Below are 21036 nucleotides of genomic sequence, written 5' to 3' on the forward strand. Positions count from 1 at the left end.
CCGATTTTTAAAATTTCTTTCTGTGTCATAATCTTCAGGCTTAAAGTGCAAATCTGCAAATTGTCGAACGCTCTGAAACATTTCCTTTTATCGGTACAATCGACAGCCAACGCTGCCTCCTTCCTTCATCTTTTGGAACACTGAAAAGTTCAATATTATTCATGTTAATTGTAAAGACATAAACAATAAAGTTGGTATTATTATACTGTGATATGAACTATGAACATAGAAACCGTACCAAGTTGATAGATTTAGCTCCATTCAATAAGAGTAAATACCATGCAAGAAAAAAGATTGGTCACCCTAGTCGTAAAACCACACATAGCATTATTTTTCTTTAAAGGTCATATTTATCGTTCTAAACCTATTCGTGGGAATTTTGATATAATTTGAGACAATGAAAACAATATAATGATAAGAACTAACCAAGATTACAAGCAAAATAGCAGAAAATTTATTGCCAGCGAGGTTTATGAACATTTTGGTAAAATAAGTACTTACTTGTGAAATTTTACGTCGGATTTCGGTTTCCATTTACTTCCACAATGGTTCACTATGCAATACATAGCGCAGAACTTAAGTAAATCGTCGAAAAACGTTTATTTCGCAAAATAAATATCTGAATCGGTGAATGACTTTTGACAATTCTGACATATCGGGCATATTTTTTTATTATTAGTGTTCCCATAGTACGCAGGAGGTAAATACCGGAGAAATAAGGTTTTTGATTGAGTTTTTTTTCGTATAATACAAAGAAAAGTAAGTCAATTTGATTGAAGAATGTTTTATACGTTTTTTTTAGTAACTAATCTGGCAATACATCACAGTGTCGGAAAGAGATAGAACATAGGAGTAAAGGTGAATGAACCTGGCTTCAACTCATTGGTCGGCACGCAAAATCCATGGTATATAATATTCTTGGTCTGTCATTAAGTAGAATTTCTAAACGAAACCACCTGAGTTTTCTCACCTGGCAATAATAATAAAAACTTGACAGTAACAAAATGGGCGGCCGATAATCCTTGTCGCTTCTTCTAAGTAGTTTTTTCCCTCATATTTGTAGTGTAAAAAGCCTGTGTTTGTATTCCTTAAAGTAGATTCTTAGTGCCGGTGCTAGTTTCTTCAACTTCCCTGTCACAACATGTGAGTATTGCTTGTGTTTGACTTATAAATTACAGTGCGAGTTGTATTGATTGTTAGTACGAAAGGCCAATGTCAACTACGGTACTCGGTACTCGGTTTTCTGTATGTGTTACGATTGAAAGTGAATTTGGTACACACAATATAGAAAATATTATACATTTTTCTCTGCTAGATTACATAGTTTCTACTGAACTACAAAATCCTTCGAGATCACTTGAAATAGATTCTAATAAGAATGTCGCTCTTTCGGAATAAAATATTTATTATGTTTTTGCAGTCTTTTTTTAATACCATTTTACGCATATGAAATTCTTACACAGCCACTTAATCATTCTGTATTTGTTATTTAATAATATATTTTATTTTAAATATTAGTGTTAGGTAATACAGGTGGATTGATTTTTAGATACATTTCCTGGAATTCTATAGTACATAAATTCAACTGTATCCATGTTCATGTGGAAATTGTGAACGGGCTCGCAAGATACTTGCTTGATCTGTTTTGAAACATATAGCACCCTTTGTGCTATTTTACTAAAACATGTCTTAGTCTCATCTGTCATCTATGTTGAACTTGAAATACTTTTAAATACAATAACAAAATAAAAGATAAAGTAGCTCAGACTTTTGTTTTCTTTATCAATAAATGTGTAGAACATATTCAGAACAGAAATGCTTGCACCACACAGTGCCACACATTGGTGGAATCCTACCTCGAGACTGTCTGTTGCTACCACGCTTTGTTTTGCAAAATGTACCTAGTTCGTTAACACTTTCGAAACCGGGCTCTACGCGGCGCTACGACATTTTCGCTACATACGGGGAAACCCATGTAATCGGCTACGCTTCTACGAGCGGTGTGCCCGACAGTCGGGTTCTTGGTAGCGAAAGTGTTAATAGTTGAACTTTTAATACCCAAAATTTATAAATATTTGTTTTTTATTTCAAATACTACAGAAGACAATCATTTATTGTGCCAAATTTGATATGAGTTAGTAGCCTATTGTACACAACAACAGCAGGGACAAGGGAAGTTGGTTAAGAGAGATTGGACCTGTATTCATCATTACTATTGGTTCACACTGCACGTCTCTCCGAGTTATTACGCCTTCATTGGATTAAAAGAGAAATATGCCCCGAATTTACTTATTGTAGTTAGGCACTTACATATGGTATAACGAAAAGAAGTACAGGAAATGGCAGGATTCTCAAGTTTGGGACATAAACCTAGAAAATGTGAGTAGGTGCAGTGAGCTGCGAAATTCATACAGAGATTATGAATGAATTAATTGATAAATTCGCCATGCACTTTTGCAGCCCACCCTTCCTAAGTTTCCGTTGAGTTACAAACGTTTACGTTACGTTTGAGTAATTCACTGAAATTGTACTTATGTGCAGGACAGCAAGTTGAATTTATGTATCCAGACTTTATCAAAACTGACTAAAACAAAAATCAACATCAAAACGAGAATCAGCTCACTTCATGACCTTAAAGGAACTACTCTGCAGACACACATGAGATGTCTTTTCAGTGGTTCTTTTTAAAAAGACACACACAAAGGCTTTTTCATTGCAAAAGTGTGTCATTCGCGGCGCCACACGAGCTTGTATCAACCTCCTTAAGGCGACGTCTATCCGCTTCGGCTGCCTATTTAATTTGAATGTGGTCACGCAACGCCCTAAAAGTCGAAAAATAATTAATCATCACCATTGGCTTTAAGTTTGTTTACCTTTGGTTAAGTATGTCAGGAGCTATGAAAATTGCCGCCTCTTTTTGTGTAGGCGTATGTATATCCATTAAATTGTCTGGTACTTGTTTTGATCGAATTAATTGAAGTTTTAAAAAATAATAGTACATTGTGCAACAAGGGGAGGAAGTTGAATATTACTAACGAGAGTAAGTTAAATCGCGACGGCTTGCCGGAGCGATTTAAAGACTCGAGTTTGTAATATTCATACTCCCGAGTTACACACAATGTTTTACATCACACTCGCAATGTAAAAAATATGTAAATAGATGTAAAAAAGTTAAATACGGTACAAGATATTTCATTATTCCCTTGGGAGAACGATTTTTCAACTCACGCTCCGCCTGCGTGCAATAGCACATTTAAAGTGCGGGTGTGATGAAAAATAATAGTATATCCAGTGCGGGAAAGGGAAGCCCTGTGGCCTATTTCACAACAGTGACAACTGTCACCCGACAGTGACACTTCGCCGTTCATTGCAACAAGGAAATATTGATGCCGAGTAACTATGTTACTTCATCAAACCAGAAATAGGCACAGAATTATAACTGGCATGTCACTATAGTGAAATAGCCCACTTAACACACTATTGAATGCCCTCTTCAAAGAGTCTTTAGTCTGCACCGTTTGTGTCGCAGTTCCTTTGAATAAGATAGCATTTCTCTCTTGTTTACCTTTTCGTTCAAAATGAAAAAGTGAAATTGGTCTGAAATAAGGCTAGAAATACCTTCTGGCGACTTTGTGGCCCCCGAAACTGCTTTACGTTTGCCAAAACGCTCCAATCACAAAGATAAGTCACCTAAAAACTTGACGGAACATTGATCGTCCCTTCTAATCTTTAGTTTGATCCGTTTGCGTCCCAGTATCTACAAGAATGACCTATTCCATTCGCATTGACTTTTAGTTCTCGTTTGTTTAGGTAGTTTTATGAAACTGTTTCATAATAAAGGTTCATCACAGAGACAAGTCGCCTTAAAAGTTGACGAGGCAATCAACGCCCCTTCTAACTAGTCTTTAGTTTGCTCCGTTTAGGTCCCAGTTCTTTGGAGAGTCATTCCATTCGTATTGACTGTGGAGGGTTTTAGTTTTCAGGAGGAGGGGAGGAGGATCTGTTCAGGAGGTTCCTAATCTGACTTTATGAAACACTTACATCAACTTGCATCTTTTGTGACCCATTTTGCGTAATACTGACTATGAACTGGGCATGATGCGTGTAGGGTTCGATACAGCATTTAATTCTAATTTAGGATATTCAAAGAGATCTTACAGAGTTAAGATTAAATACCAGGCCTCTCCTGTTTTCCGCCACTCATCACGGTTTTTAACCGACTTCAAAAAAGGAGGAGGTTCTCAATTCGACTGAATGTTTTTTTTTTTTATTTTTTTTTTATTTTTTTTTTGTATGTATGTTACTCGATATCTCCGAGAATCGTGGACCGATTTTCAAAATTTTTTTTTTGATCGAACCGGTATAACCCCGAGATGGTCCCATTGGCACCAAGTCAGGGTCTGATGATGGGATCCTGGAGAAATCGAGGGAACTCTTCAAATGTTATAGGCACATGTAATGTTTTTAGTCTATTTTTCAAAGGTACACCAGTATTTACGTCTGATGGTAATAATTTTATGTGGCTGAGCTGATGATGGAAGGTCAACTCCTCAATGGTTAGGAGTTTAAGGATAATTCTTTCACTACTGTACATGTATTCGGACTGATACATATAATATCACTAGGAACCACTAAAAATCAACTGAGCTGATGATGGAAGGTCAACTCCTCAATGGTTAGGAGTTAAAGGATAATTCTTTCACTACTGTACATGTATTCGGACTGATACATATAATATCACTAGGAACCACTAAAAATCAACAAATAAATAAACTTTTTAACAAAAAATAAAACCGCCTTCAAAAATAAGCGCGTTACAAAACACGGAGAAACTAAAAAGCCAAAAATAATAAACCTTTCAATTCAGATTTCTTATCGTATTGCAATAAGCTAAACATCCAAATTATAAACAAATCAATTATTTTTGGAGTCGGTACCAGCCTGTGTATGGTTGGGTGGGGCAAACAGGCAATAGCAAGGCGACGAATAGGTCTGGTACCGACTACAAAAATAATTGATTTGTTTATAATTTGGATGTTTAGCTTATTGCAATACGATAAGAAATCTGAATTGAAAGGTTTATTATTTTTGGCTTTTTAGTTTCTCCGTGTTTTGTAACGCGCTTATTTTTATGCTGTGGTTTTATGGTTGCTCACCTGTCACCATCGTTATTTATTATTAGCTGAAAATTTTGCAAGTAAAATGAGAACATTACCATTTTAGGTATCTCACTCGAATGACGTTGGGTACACCTATTGTTTCCGTCCGTGAAAAATTGTGTAATCAACATAAGAAAACCAAGGACACGTGTAAAGATATTTGGACCAAAAACAATGACCCATAATTATACCTTGCGTGCTCCACATAATACTCAGATTTAAATAAATAAGTAGTCGATTTATTCAAAAACAATGTTATGTTATTTTTACGTAGCAGAGTGTGTCCAGGTCCACGATAAAATCTACTCCCAGCATATTGATGTCAACTGTCAAGTATCAGTCTGCCTATGTCGCAGCACTATTCATTCCTGTTACATTTTGTGTAGAAAATAATATGGAAAATGAACAGCGCGATCGATAACAAAAGTCTTGGTTGTATCTAATGTCCTCAATGATTAAATATGTATGTATCATTTTACTGAGGAATGCGGATTAAAATTACTTAAGTACTTAATTTTTTTATCAATGTATTTTTATGCCTTGCAAATTGCTATTGACCTGCAAAAGTGCCTTTGTGCTCTAGTTGCAATATAAATGTTTATATTTTTACGTATTTTACAAGTGGTAATTTGGTACATTTTTGGATTGTACTTGTACCGAGATCGATTTTAAAACCTATTACAAGTTATGATTTTAGAGGTGTATCCTAAACTTGCAGAACGCAAGTTATGCTAAACCGGCTGGTGATTTGGTGACCAATATGATATTTAACAGAAAGGCCGCCGGGCAGTACGCGTTCCGAACAGAGAACAATGAAGGCGACGCAAACAAACCCACAATGTGTGGCATTCCGCTTTGTTCCAACCAAAACACATTTACTAATCATAAATAGACCTCATGGCCTCACAATAAGGCTCACAAAATGTCAGTCGATATAATTTCTCGCGTCAATGCACGGTCCAGTCACCTTTAGCACCCATTCTCTGTAGGCTTGTATAGTACATGTACTAATAGTACAAAAGACACGATATTTAAAGTCACACACAGGTCGAACGCGATTAATTAACATTATTTTTACCTTTTTTCCGCGACCACGGCCAGTGCAACCTGGCCGTAACGTTGGGAAAAAAGGTAAAAATAATGTTAATTAATCGCGTTCGACCTGTGTGTGACTTTAAATATGTGTACAAAGCGCGAGAACTTAAAGTGTTATAAAAGACACGATTCCCTGCACTGTACTAGACCAAACTACCAAATGATTCTGCTCTCTAGTACATTTAGTACACTCACACACGCGCAACAGAATAGGAGCGAAGAGCCGAGAAGTGACAATGACAGCAAAGCGATCCCTGTGACACATATTTGTAATTATTGTGGTACATTATTATGTTTACAACTCAACAATTTTGTTGAATTGTACGCTTGTAAATTTTTGTGGGATAGGGCACTGACCGCAACCGAACTAGAACCGACTGACTCGGACCGAGAGCGCGCGAATACGGCCATATGCACAATTTGTCTCTCGCTCTCTCGTACTCGGTGTACTACTGTACTAAATGTCCTAAAAGAACGAACTAGTACACTTCGGAGATCGTACTAGTTGGGAGCGATCTTTTCAGTGAACGAGCAGGCACAACTCTAATTCTCTGGAACGTTTACCGAAGCCCGTGCAGAATTAGGTGAGGCTGTGTGTAAATGTTTACAGCCTTTTCAGTTCCGTTGGACAAAGGCTTTATTTAAGACTGAAAACAACAGAGCAATGTATAATTACATAGATTTATATAGTACATTACATCAGAGGCCGGGAAAATGAGGCACGCCGAGGCATGTATAGTGCTTTTCTCAAACATACAATGAAATAAAAAAAAAATGCTCTAAAGGACAATATTTTATAAGAAAAAGTTACTTTGCAGGCCTAGGCCTAAAAAATAATATGAAATCCCATTACAGTACTCTCGAGTTGTTGCGCCCAAAAAGCGATACTTCCCAGCCCATTTTAAGGAACGTAAAGACAATATTTCATTGCATGTTTGAGAAAACGTAATTGTCTAAACACACGATGAGTAGTCAGTGCCCTGTCTCTTGCATCATACCGTTAACCTGCAAATGCTCATAGTTTCATTGCAAGTTAGGTTCAGGAAAAGTTAGTAAGCGCTCAAACAGGGTGTGGTTGCGGAGTGTTGAGCCATCATCCATAGCCTACGGATACTGCTTACCATCAGACGGGCCGTATGCGAGTTTGACGATGTAGTATGAAGAAGCGCTCAAAAAACGTAAGAACGCCAATATTTCTAGTCAAAATGTGTAGGTCCCTTTAACCAAAGTTGATCCCAGGATTCCGATACCTAAAGTTCATTTAGAATAGGATTTTCATTACTATAGTAAATCAAAATAATAGAAATTGGAAAGTAAAATGCCCTAGAGCAAATAAGTACATCTTTAGCCTGCTTCGTAGATAAACATTGACCAATACGGCCAAACATTGACCATGACGGCCCGGCCACGACATTGGTCTAAGCGCGACAGCGGTGAGCGGCAGTCATACGTGCGAATGAAAAGTCACATCGCTGTATCTTACTCCAATGTATGGCCGCCGCTTACCGCTGTCGCGCTTAGACCAATGTCGTGGCCGGGCTGTGAGAAAAGAAAACATTTGATATGTGAGGACAGAGTCTTAATTTTTTACAACCTTATCGATATAGGTTTGTACTGGGGACGCTATTGCACAACACCCTGCATTTTATGATTAAGCACTGAGACTTGGCACAGGTTGTTCCTTGGGTGGCCCTGAGTAGATAAAGATCGGGAGGCATCGAGAGCCCCCCTTAATTTAGGAGGGAAGAGGGGGGGAAGGCTGGCGCCGCCACGCTTCCATTGAAACCATATTTCTCTAAAACTATACAAAATAGGGCATGCGATATATCATTTTCGGATAAATGAAGGACGAGGAATTCATTTTTGGAACAAAAAAAATGTATTTTAGAACAAAAATACAAAATAAAATGGGAAAATCTGAAAACGAGATTTTTTTTTATACATATTATTGCACATTTTATGAAAACTGTAATGGTTTTTTCTAAATAAAAAATATTATTTAATAGCTACATTTATCTAGTTTTAGAAAATGTATAATTTGTTATAGAAATATATTATAGAACGAGTGATAAAAAATATTTTACATCGCCCGATAGGGTGATTTGAATGCTCATTTCAATAAGTTTTGTCAATGATTTCAGGTATAATCACTATTTTTAACACACGAAAGCCGTAATCATTGTAGTTTATGGCTATTTTAGTGATTAATGTACTTAGAATAAAAAAAAATACAAAAATTTTAAAAATATTAAAAATGTGATATTTTTTTTAACATTATCCTATTTTGTTCTTTCTACACAATATATATCTAAAAGCAATAAATATCAATAAAAAGCCACATTTATACAGTTTATATAAATATATAGTTTGTTATATAAATATATTACGAAACGCGAGATAAAAAATAATGAAAATGAAAATTTTAATGTACGGGTCAGCTTGCATTATTCGATGAGGTGCGGTAAAGGTACTACCCGCTATGCAGTGGAGTTCGTCTAGTAATACAGAAATATACTTATTCTAATAACGTTTACACATGTAGGTATATCACGACCCAGTACAGAAAATTGTAAAAGTCCTATAATATAGGTAGTTTATTTTGATTGTAAAATAAAATTGCATGTGACTTATATTGCAAAAAAAATGTCTTAATCACGTTCTCCTCTCCTAAAGCAAAGCAGTTCTGCATGCCATAGGCTTGAAGATTTTTTAGTTTACTAGCAGAATTAATTTAGTTACTTCCTTTGGGCCCCCTTAAATCGGTTTTACCCATCCATAAAAGATAAAATAAAAATCGTCATATTCTTCCTTTCAGTATCAATGATAGTTAGTTATTTCGCAATAGTGCCATAAAAAAAAAACTAGATTCGTATTAGCATTAAACATTAATGATTTTTGAACTAAGACATTGCTTTTGTACAAAGGAGAACCTCAAAAAATGGTCTGACTAGACGAAAACATGTGTATCGGGGCTAGTACTCAAGGCTCTCAAAAAGTGTAGCTATTTTGAGTTATTCAAATAAAACAACATGAATAGTCTGAATTTAATTATGTATATATCACAACATCCACTGCATAAGCACATCAGCTCCGAACATTTAATTTAAAAAGTCTTTTTTTACGGTTGCACCTTACGCGGCACTGTTTTTTATTACACCTGCATCCGACAATTTCGAGGCATGTTTCTGCAGCAACAGGCAACGTTGCGGGCAAGTAGGCTCCCAAATCCCAATTGTTACAGACTTTCGTCCAGCCACAAGTAGCAAATAATGGCAAATTTTGAATTTGGTTTAGTTGACCCCATAAACACCTTGATATACCTATAACCCTTACAAAAATGGTGCAAGGCAGCTTTTGTCGGTGAAATGCTGTTAATTTGGCGGTCTTTTTTGGTTAATAACTATTTTCGGCACTCGTTAACCTAAGTACAGGACGCAGATCTGGAATAATAAATATGTCAAGTAAGAATTATCCATAAATTATGCAAATCATATAGATAACTACTATTTCACAAGATGTATTAGGATCAGATGTATATATCTGACCTATCATATCAATCGATCATTTCATGTAATATAAATAGTTAAATTCAGACTATATAGGAGTATGTTGTTTAATTTGAATAACTCTAAATAACTACACTTTTTGAGAGCTTTGAGTACCTTTACCTCACCTCATCGAATCATACAAGCTGACCCGTACCGTACATCAAGATCGCCCTGCCACGTCACTTTCATTATTTTTTATCTCGCGTTTCGTAATATATTTAAATAATAAACTACATATTTTTATAAACTACATAAATGTGGCTTTTCATTCATATTTATTGCTTTTAGATATGTATTGTATAGAAAGAACAAAATAGGATAATGTTATAAAAAAGTTATCACATTTTTTTTTTTAATTTTTGTAATTTTTTTATTTTAAGTACATTAATCACTAAAATAGCCATAAAATACAATGATTACGGCTTTCTTGTGTTAAAAATAGTGATTATACCTGAAATCATTGACAAAACTTATTGAAATGAGCATTCAAATCACCCTATCGGGCGATGTAAATTATTTTTTATCACTCGTCGTATAATATATTTCTATAACAAATTATACATTTTCTAAAACTAGATAAATGTAGCTATTAAATAATATTTTTTATTTAGAAAAAACCATTACAGTTTTCATAAAATGTGCAATAATATGTATAAAAAAAAATCTCGTTTTCAGATTTTCCCATTTTATTTTGTATTTTTGTTCTAAAATACATTTTTTTTGTTCCAAAAATGAATTCCTCGTCCTTCATTTATCCGAAAATGATATATCGCATGCCCTATTTTGTATAGTTTTAGAGAAATATGGTTTCAAAGGAAGCGCGGAGGCGCCAGCCTTCCCCCCCTCCTCCCTCCTAAATTAAGGGGGGCTCTCGATGCCTCCCGATCTTTATCTTCTCAGGGCCACCCAATGAACAACTGTGCCAAGTCTCAGTGCTTAATCATAAAATGCAGGGTTCCCATACAAGACATAGCAATAGCGTCCCCAGTATTGCCCTCGAGATGCAGCAACAGCACATTATCTGCACCGGAAATAAGACGAGGCTCGAAAGTCTCGAAACAATGGCTTGCCGATGTTAATCCTTTGTGCAGCCGCGATTGAGATCTGGAGCATGCTCTAATCTCTCGAAGATGCCTCGAGATGAGTCGCGTACGTGATTCTGGCTGCTTTTGAGCTCTGCGGTATACTTGAACTTAGCGTTTGGAACAGAAAATATGTTAAGTACACTCGTTGCCTCATATTTAATACTTCCTATATTTGTGTCCGTAGCGAAGGAAACGTAAATATCACTATTGCACCAAGTTGAAAGAAAATAAAGCATTTCATTACCCCCATCGGAACGCAAGCTATCTTCACTTTGGCTAGGCCGGCATGTTGTTCTTAAATGTGAAGATTCCGGGGCCATTCGGGGATTGTAATATTTAGTACCTACGTTTTGAAAGTTTTATCTATTTTTAGTACTTCTTCAACAAACGACGACCCTTATTTGGTGTCCTAGAGATGGGTCGTGGGTAAATACCCAATCTACCCACCCAGGTATTTACCCGGTAAATACCTATCTACCCGGTATTTACCCGTATCTACCCAAATTGACGGGTAGATTCATTTCATGTTGCACATGCTGATTTGTGTTAAAATGGAGATAAATACTAAGTTAGTGCTTGTAATTATTATACACAATTCAAAACGAAACTGTTCAGTCAAATATACAATAAAGATTACAGAAGTTTTAATGTATATTTTTAAAAATAATTAAAAAAATATGTTTTACGTGTGCTTTTTAGATTGCATTAAATAGTCGTATTTATACGATAAAGATAAACTTCCTAGTACTGGTTGGAGGGGGTTATGGTGGGGTTAGGGGGTAAAATGTATTTTTTTCATATTTCATGGAAACTATCATGAATATCGAAAAGTTTTGTATGTACGAACTAAAGTAGACACAATTTCCTACAAAAAGTTTATATACATTTTTGTCATAAAACATACTATGTATGAGTTATGAGCTTCAAAATGTGATTTTTGAAATATTTTTATTCACATATTTTCATTTACAATTTAATTTATCAGACTTATAATTTATATTAAAAGCATTTTAAATTATTTCCGTGTGTCAGAGAATGATATTACACCATTTTTATAGTTGGAAAGATACACTAAAATCACATTTTATCTCATAGCAACCTATTCGTTCTCAATTTGAATAAACATTATGTGTACAATTACAAAGACTGACTTAAATTAATCTATTTTAGCCCAAAACACCATTTAAAACGTCAAATTTGGAAGAAAAATGAAAATACCCGCGTATTTACCCGCGGGTAGGTAAATATCGGGTATTTACCCGGTAAATACCCACCGTCGGGTATTTACCTGGGTAGTTACCCATCTCTAGGTGTCACTCTCCAACTCCATAATACCCTTCTCCATATAAACAACATTTGCACCAAAACGGAAATACTTTTCACTTAACCCTAAACTTCCAACCCTTACCTCGCCTGCAGGCTCAAATCCACTTACCATCCGGCCTTTAAAAATAAATTCTATACTCGACGCCATTCATGCACTTTGCATCCTTCGGCCTTCAATGAATGAAATAGTGGTCTATTTTTAGCTGCGCCCGGATTAAAGCTGAATGGGACACACCCCCTCCCCCTCTTAAATAGGTCACGGTGTCAGCTGTGACGTCACGTTTTCTGTGACGTCACGAACGCATCCCAGGTGAACCGGTAACTAGGTCACACAGGAAACGCGCGGTCTTTGTTTTAATTAATTCCGGGGGAATAATAAGGGATTTTTTTCTGAGCGTTTGAGGATAATTCCTTTTGCTGATGGCCTTGCAAATGGCCCCTTTTTCAGGGCTCGAGAAATTATGGAGCGTAAAAAGAACAAGCCATCTGGCTAGTGTATTTTTTGTTTAATCAACGTTGAGACATCATTCTGTAATACTTATAATATTCACATGAAAATACCTTGGAGACCCATTCGTGGATTTGAGAAGCGGTATAGCAAAATTGTCTCAGAAGTATTTTTCACTATAGGTACCTAACCTAGGGTATCCCGGAGCTTATCTATAGTACTCGCTCTCGATTAGCGCGTCCTCTCCTGCTCGAAAATAACAACAAAGCAACAAAATTGAGTAATGAATTCCACAGACTGCTGCAAAGCTACATCAAACATTGAAAGATTAGACAGCCCGCAAACAGAGTTATCAGTAACTCATTATTTGCACTGTTACAAATACAGAATATTTCCCAGCACAATAGACTATGTAAACAAACATCATGTATTGCTGAAATGCAGTCATTTTTTCCGAAAACCGTCAACTAATCATCTTTTGTCCTAATTTACTAAACGGAGATGTTGTTTTCCGGTTCCGTCAGATAGAAAATTGCGTGCCTTATACCAAAGAGTGACTATTCCTATACACGTATACTGCGTATACATCTCAAAGTCTTTGCTCACTAGACCGTACCATACCATAACCATGCTAGGAGCGTATCCGTCAAAACAATATTCTTTGTATGAAATCGTATGAGACCTTGCCCACTAGCCCGTTCCGTCACCGACCGTGCCCGTCGCGTGTCCTGCACGGCGCGTGTCCGCACCGTCAAAAATATTCTCGCCGATAATAGTTGCCGGGCCGTGCATGGCACGCGACGGGCATGGCCGGTGATGGAACGCGAACGGGCTAGTGGACATCTTATACGTTATCATACAAAAAATATTTTTTTGACGGATATGCTCCTATCACGGTCATGGTATGGTACGGTCCAGTGGGTCGGACGACTCGGACCGTATACCATAGACTAACTGCAACCCAACTGAAACTTTTATGACAATTTTGTCGGCGTGCAGTTCTCATACAAGTTGCAGTTAAATTGCAGTCTATCTGTATCGGCCCTGAACTAAATGAAAAGTGTCGTTTTGGCATTCGGTTACCATCAGAATATTAGTCTACCTGGTTGCCTCCTGTAATGTGTGATAGGTTGCCTCGTAAGGGGTCAATTGCATGTCGAATAATTCTGAAAATTAGATGAAATCACTCAAATACCTATTCGGCGTAATAAAATAAGAATGTGTTTGTAGTATTTTCCTTATATTGTAGTGATTGTATTCGAAAATATATTTTTCTAAAGAAAAACTGCTAAGAATCCCAACATGATACGACTATAGGTATACAAACACCAACAAGGTAGGTAAATAGAAATTCAGATATATGTATGCAAGTGTGAAATGATTGCACAATATTTATTGACATTAAGTAGGTATTTACAGTATTTACAATGCCGGTGTAATGGTTCGGCTCAAATTCGTGGTATTCCTTTGTTTTTTATTTCAATTCGTATTTTCATATGAAATTATACTGCGTTGCAATTTTTATACGCATTGGGTAAAAGTACAAACAACTTTTGATTATGAGGCTACGTTCACATCCTCCGGGTGAATTTAAAATTAAATGGATACGATGAGAGGTAACCGGATCATGGAAAGTCTGCATGGTCATGAATTGTACTTTCAATACTCCCTCGCACCCTAGATAGTTTTGAAAGTTGAAACACAAGATTTTGCTTTGTCGCAGTTGTTCCAAGATGCTTTATTTATGCTAAATTAAAATATGGACGCCTGCAATTCCAGGTGGGTTACAGTTTATCGTGCAACCTTATTAGCTTGTGTGTAAGCTGTGTTCCCGAACTGATAGCAGAGAGTGCAGTCCGAGCAAGGAAACTTTCCTGCCATAAAATACGTTGAATAAACCGTTTTGCCTTTACCACACTGGCCGTTAAAGTAGAATGTCGTAAACCTACGCTTAGAATCGCGGCGTGTCAAAGGACAGTGCTCACACGCCATAAACGAATGAGCCCGTACAAGTGCCCGCACCGACTCGAGGTAGAATTTCACTTCCCGTTGGCAATGTTTTAAACTGAAGGTATTGCTATGTTGTTATGTTTCGCAGCCTTTAAAGCTCGGTCACACATGCGCGTTTTGAAAGCGTACATCTCTCTACATCCAGAAAGTTTTCTGTAGGAAAACACTTTAGCCACAGAATATATCCTTACAAGTACAGAAGGGTCACTGCTTTGATGTTGACAAAATGCCGCATTTAGTATTCAACAACTCACAATTACATAATTCTTAACGCACAGCCGACATTGAGTTCTATTGCGCCGCGGGAAGGTCGTCACCACTGAATGGGCCTCGAATGCACGGCCGCCGTTTGTACTTGTAGCTCGGCAAAAGAATCGCGAAGTTAGCCGCCCCTGGTTTAGCTATGAGAGGTAGGAAGCTTCTGGAAATAATGAGGGTTTCTTCCATTTGGAATACAGGGATGTCACTGATGTCAGACCAAGACGACCAAGTCCACCTTTTAGTTAACTCGACTGTGCTTGTGCTCCTGTTCGATTTCCTTTTTTCCTTATGATATACGCCATCTGACGTTATTTTAACGTAACTAGTATTATTGGCATCATAAAATCTCACAATTCTTTTTAGAAAAAACTTCCTAGGCTGAACATTTTTGCGTCAACCTAGTAAATTCGTTTGTACCTAAGTTTACATTCTACCTCTAAATTGAATCTATTTTGACAATAGAACTACAATAGTTTGTACAATGCAGTAAACTGGTCACGATACGAAATTAAATATTGCTCTAGTCGTAGAGATCGCATGATTTCATGACATTCTTAATGATTTAGTATTCGTAGTAAATGGTATTTTTGCAAGGTTATGAGTTATGACAGTAGGTAGCAAGAAGTTTTGCACGGGGTTTCGACTTACCTAAAACGTTTATCTTGTCTCTAAATTTTTTTGCAATTTTATTAAATCACTATGCATATTGCATATTTATATTTCCTCTTGCTTGGTTCCCTTGATTTTTTACGACCAGTGACAGGTTACTCGCATCCAGCACTACTGGATTTTAAATAAATAGCTTCATATTGACCTTCTGTTTGGTAAAAAGTAACCCGTTGTCTCTACCGGTCTACGTTTATTTGAACAATATGTACTTTAAAGATATTTTAAGCGGGTTACTCACGTATTAAGTCGATATAGCGTTCGACATGATTCGGTCCAATTTCGAGAACCTTTCTCAAGAGTAGCGACCCCGCCTTTACATGTCGAGAGCGCGACGCATATGTATGAGTCTCACGGGAGTTTTATAGTTAAAATATGTACTTTTATAAACATCCCCGGAATAACTGACACGTTGTATGGTACGTAATAGTACATTACATCAGAGGCCGGGAAAATGAGGATTTCCGGCCAAGTGGGTATAAAATGTTACTGCTATAATTATGAAACCGATGTGCCAGTGTCTCTTCAAACAAAACGGTTTTTAGACACGAGACATATCGGATCCATATCTAATATTTGATGTATATTAAAGTTCTAACCGGGCCGCCTAACACCTATATGTCCTATATTTATCTTTTCCACGATCAATATGGACATTGGCAGTCTATCCAGACTTGCTATCCGATGGACTCCTACAACTTTAAACTTAACTTTAACTTTCTACTTATCTCCGGCCCACTCGATCAACACTAACCACTAACTAACCAAACTTGCCCGTCTCAACCGGCTCCGACTCGATAGCAAGCCAACTTTGCTATGCAAATTAGCTGCAATCTGCAGTCTGCATTCCTCTCGCACTCTCGCACCTACTTAAGCCTGACTAGGGCCTCTAGCCAAATTACAATCATTGACGCTAGTAGCACAGAATATAAATTAGTACAAGTACAGAAGGCTCACTCCTTTGATGTTCACAAAACGCCGCCATTCTAAATTCTTACCTACATTAACAAACGGACCGCACGCGTGCAGACGACATTGAATTCTATTGCGCCGCGCGAATGTCGTCGCCAGTGAAATGGGCCGCGAACTCGCGGCCGCCGGCATGTACTTGTAGCGCGGCGAAAGGATCGCGGAGTGAGCCGCCCCTGCTAGTAGTCTAGCACTACGCAACACAGTATGGCTACTACTTTACGAATAACTATGTGACTTTTTAAAAATTATAAATGTAAGTCCATTTATAATTTTCTTGGCCACAGACTAGCCAAAAGCAAAGACGTGGCCTACTATTTATGGAGTAAGCTCGCCCAGAAGATGCCTGTTCGTTCACTCTTGATTTGAAAGTTCTCAAGTAAACGTAACATAACGTAAAAGTAAACTCTACATTGTCTCTTACCATAAAGACGAAATTTAGTCTACTTGTTAGTGTGTCCTTTTACTATGCTTAAGCGACAATGTGGCACCTTTTGCTAAAGAACGGCACATAGAAAGAGAAGTCCTCTGAACGAGGTAGCAATACTAATGTCCGGTCCAACTTTACCGAACCTGTTCCAAGGGTCATTTACTTGTACCAATGGTACTCAAGTACTCAGCCAGAAGTATTTATCTTAGGGACCGGCCACATCAGAGCGTCGCGTGTCTCGGGGCGCGCAACGGACGTCCGCGCCACGCCACCTGAGTGTAATTCAAAAAACGTCTCCTCAGTACATTTTGTATAGGAAGGACGTAAGACCCGCCCCAGGTGGCGTGGCGGCGGCGTGGCGCGCGCCGCGCCGCTTGGCGGCGCGTCTTACGTCCTTCCTATACAAAATGTACTGAGGAGACGTTTTTTGAATTACACTCAGGTGGCGTGGCGCGGACGTCCGTTGCGCGCCCCGAGACACGCGACGTTTAAGTGGGAACGCTGGCTTAGAGACCAAGTTGACAGCGATTTTAATAGTCTCGCCTGTGCGAGGGTTAAGTAGGTGGTATATTTTTATGGAAGTTTAACGTTTAACACTTGTACAGGCGCAGCTGTCAAAATCGCTGTCTCCTTAGTTTGGTATTACTCGAATACATTATATAAAGAATCTAAAATTAGAAAATATGATTTAGTATGGTGATAATTAAATACGCTATGTTACGTATTATGTAAATGTGTACTAGAGATGGGCCGAATATTCGGTAAATATTCGGTATTCGGCAAGTTTTTCAATGTTCGTATTCGGCCGAATAATTCGGTTGCATTGCCGAATATTTACCGAATAAACAAAGTAAATAACTAATGAAGATCTTACGTATTCCATTTGATAATAAGCTATTTTAGTAGCTTTCTAAGGAACTACTAAAAAGAGATAATTATGCGTCAAAATATAATACACTTGTTTTTTAAAAAAGTTCAAAAACCGTAGTTTAAGAGTTGAAAAGAGTTCAGAGTTGTTTTAACTAAGTTTTATAGTTATCCATTAAATCATAAGAACATAGTTGTAGTAACATATGTAACCATTATCAATCATTTAATACATCAGATTTAAAAATATGGCGTAACCGAATATTCGGCCGAATGTTCGGTTCGGTAAGAGCTGAACCGAATGTTCGGCCGAATATTCGTATTCGGCAAAGTCCATATTCGGCCCATCTCTAATGTGTACCATTGTATTGTAAATCAGGTGTCAGGTACTTCGTTAATTAATATTAAAAATATCGTCTCTAATTAGGTAATTTGCATACGTAAGGTTTTGGGCGTGCGAATGATTTTATGTACTACTAGCTTTGGCACGCGGCTTCGCTCACGTTAGAAACAGACAAAAAGTAGCCTATGTCACTCTCCATCCCTTCAACTATCTCCACTAAAAAAAAATCACGTCAATTCGTCGCTCCATTTTGCCGTGAAAGACGGACATACAGACAGACACACACACTTTCCCATTTATAATATCATTATGGATTTAAATATAGCTTTGTTTATAGTAAGTTATGACATTGAAAGGGATTGTTTCTTTAATTTTGTGCTGCTTAGCCTGCTTAGGGATCATCCACATATTACGTCACACCAAATTTCAGGTTTTTGGACCCCTCCCCCCCCTATGTCACGCTTTTTTGTATCCCTTTAACAGGGTGTCCACTTTCTGGAAAGTCAGGGAAAGTCAGGGAAAAGTCAGGGAAGCTCATAGTGGTCATGGAAAGTCAGGGAAAGTCAGGGAAATGATTTGGAGGTCAGGGAAAAATTTGGCACCAAGAAAAAAAAACCGAAAAGTATTGAAAAAATTATATGATTTCTTGGGTTGGCCACATCCATGACAGCAAAGATGGATCTTAAGGCAACTTAGAATCGTCTCTTTAGACTTTTTATGACAAGTATAGTGCCTGGCCTCCATCGCAGTGATTACTAAGGAGGTATATCTTCATGCTCTAGCTGACTTAATTTATTTACATATATTTGTACAACATTCATAATGGGCGGCGTGAAAACGATAAAGTTACGTCGCTGTCCAAATTCTAAGTATCTATCCGACGTTCCAAAGCGGAGTTCCTCATAAAGCCAATGGCGCAGAACACATAGAGGCGCAATTTTGTATGAGTCAAAGGAGCATAGGAGGATAGTAAGCCTGACGATAAGAATCACTTTGAAACCTAAAGGCATGTCGTGGCAAAACACCTAAATGGGCATCTTGACTCTGACAACAGACAAAAAATTTCGGGCTCGCTTCGCTCGCGGTTACTACTTTTACATAGGTCATATTTCGGTTCTTGATCAATACTTCGCGCTCACTACGCTCGAAATCTCGTTTTCATTTCAAGCCTGTTTTCCTGCTCGCTCTGGTACTACATTTTGTTTGCTATGCTATCGCCTATCAGCTGCAAAAGTGCATGGCGAATTTATCAATGAGTTCATTTATGCTTTCTCCATGCAATTTTGCAGTTCACTGTACGTAATAACTACTATCAGCGCCAGGGACGTATAAAACGGGAAAAATTTTCGCGCTCGCTGCGCTCGCGATATTTTTTTCTGCCATCCCATACCATATTCATGGGTGCCAAAATTGAAACTCGCTCTACCCTGATAGAGTGCACGGGCTGGCACTGGTATAGCCAAAAGTAAATGGCTATAACTACCAACTACAGATTTCCTTAATGTTAGTTTTATAAAACCAGAAATTTTGCATTTGTTCAGTTTATGCTATCCTGTCCGAAATGGCGTTAATGTTTTTACTGTTAGTTATTAGTTAGCTAGCTATAAATCTGGTGGTGGCAGAATAACAGCGTCCGTTGCTGGCAGTCCTTGTGGCCGCTGCGCCTCGAGGCCCTCTGGCACAGACATTAGCTGAGCTACCTACCTTTTCAATTAGTTTGTAAGCATGCCTGTGTACTTTTATAATGTACCTGTGTTCAAACTTTTGAATACCTAAACATCTTTATTATTATTATTATTAAATTAAAGTTTAATAATTAACATAAAGGTAAAAAGAACCGTAGGTATGAAAGTATGAACTGCCTTAAAAATTTTAATATTTCGTACTTTACGTACGTGAGAAAACAAACATATTCCAGAAAAAAATTTGCTGTGACAGACAGACAGACAGACGCACGAGTGAACCTATAACGGCTCCGTTTTTTCAAAAAAAAAACTGCCTTTTTTCAGGTTTTTTTTTTTCAAGACAGAAAAAAACCGTTTTTTCACAACCCTGAGCAAAAGTGGTAAAAATGTCATCATAGAATGAAAATTTGGTCAGGGAAATATTCTTAAATGGTCATGGAAAGTCAGGGAAAAGTCAGGGATTTTTTTTTGGGTTTAGTAGTGGACACCCTGCTTTAACAGGGCTTGTCACATTTAGTATGACCCCCCCCTCCCCCTTACACTGTGACGTAATATATGGATGACGCCTTATGACATACCTAATTTCATAATAAAGACTTATTTACATTATCTGGCGCCGAACGTCTATAAAACATTGACAGACTCGTAATAGCTTCGCGTTACCTATTATATTTATTAACAAATTGCATATAGGCACTTTGTTTTTTAATTGAAATCAAATTGCCAAAGAAGATTATTGTTTTCCATAACTTTTAACTATTTTCAAGTGTTTATTCTTATTGTGTGATTCTAACCGATTCTGGCCAAACTAATATTGGCAGCAATTTTGATAGCACATCCTTTGCAAGTATTAAGTATCTATACGTCATCGTCATTATATCATAGAAGTACATCGTTTAAAATATCAGTTTGCAGTCTGTTCTATTTTATTAAAATCGTTGTTTACTTAGCTTGGTCTGACTGATCCGAGTCTATGGCGTTTTATGAATAACTCCGTTGCTACATACTTCGGCATTCACTTCATCTCGTGCGGCATTCTGATTCTGTCGCAGAACGAAGAATTTTAATTCGCGGCTAATAACAATTACAATGCGTGGGCAGACTGCCTACTCGCATTCAAATAAATGTAGACGCAATGTTTCCA

The 21036-nt window shown here is 37.5% G+C and overlaps 1 protein-coding gene across 1 annotated transcript in view; it reads left to right on the top strand.

The window, feature by feature from the left end:
• The first annotated feature begins 1000 nt into the window (after nt 1-1000).
• Nucleotides 1001-21036, top strand: part of LOC125242591 (protein GDAP2 homolog) — a 131962-nt gene continuing 111926 nt past the window's right edge. Inside the window, exon 1 of the mRNA XM_048151378.1 lies at nt 1001-1143. The gene's annotated coding sequence lies outside the window, so the exon portion shown is untranslated. The remainder of the gene's footprint in view (nt 1144-21036) is intronic.

Source organism: Leguminivora glycinivorella, chromosome 3 (assembly GCF_023078275.1).
Source record: "Leguminivora glycinivorella isolate SPB_JAAS2020 chromosome 3, LegGlyc_1.1, whole genome shotgun sequence".
Lineage (NCBI taxonomy): Eukaryota > Metazoa > Arthropoda > Insecta > Lepidoptera > Tortricidae > Leguminivora > Leguminivora glycinivorella.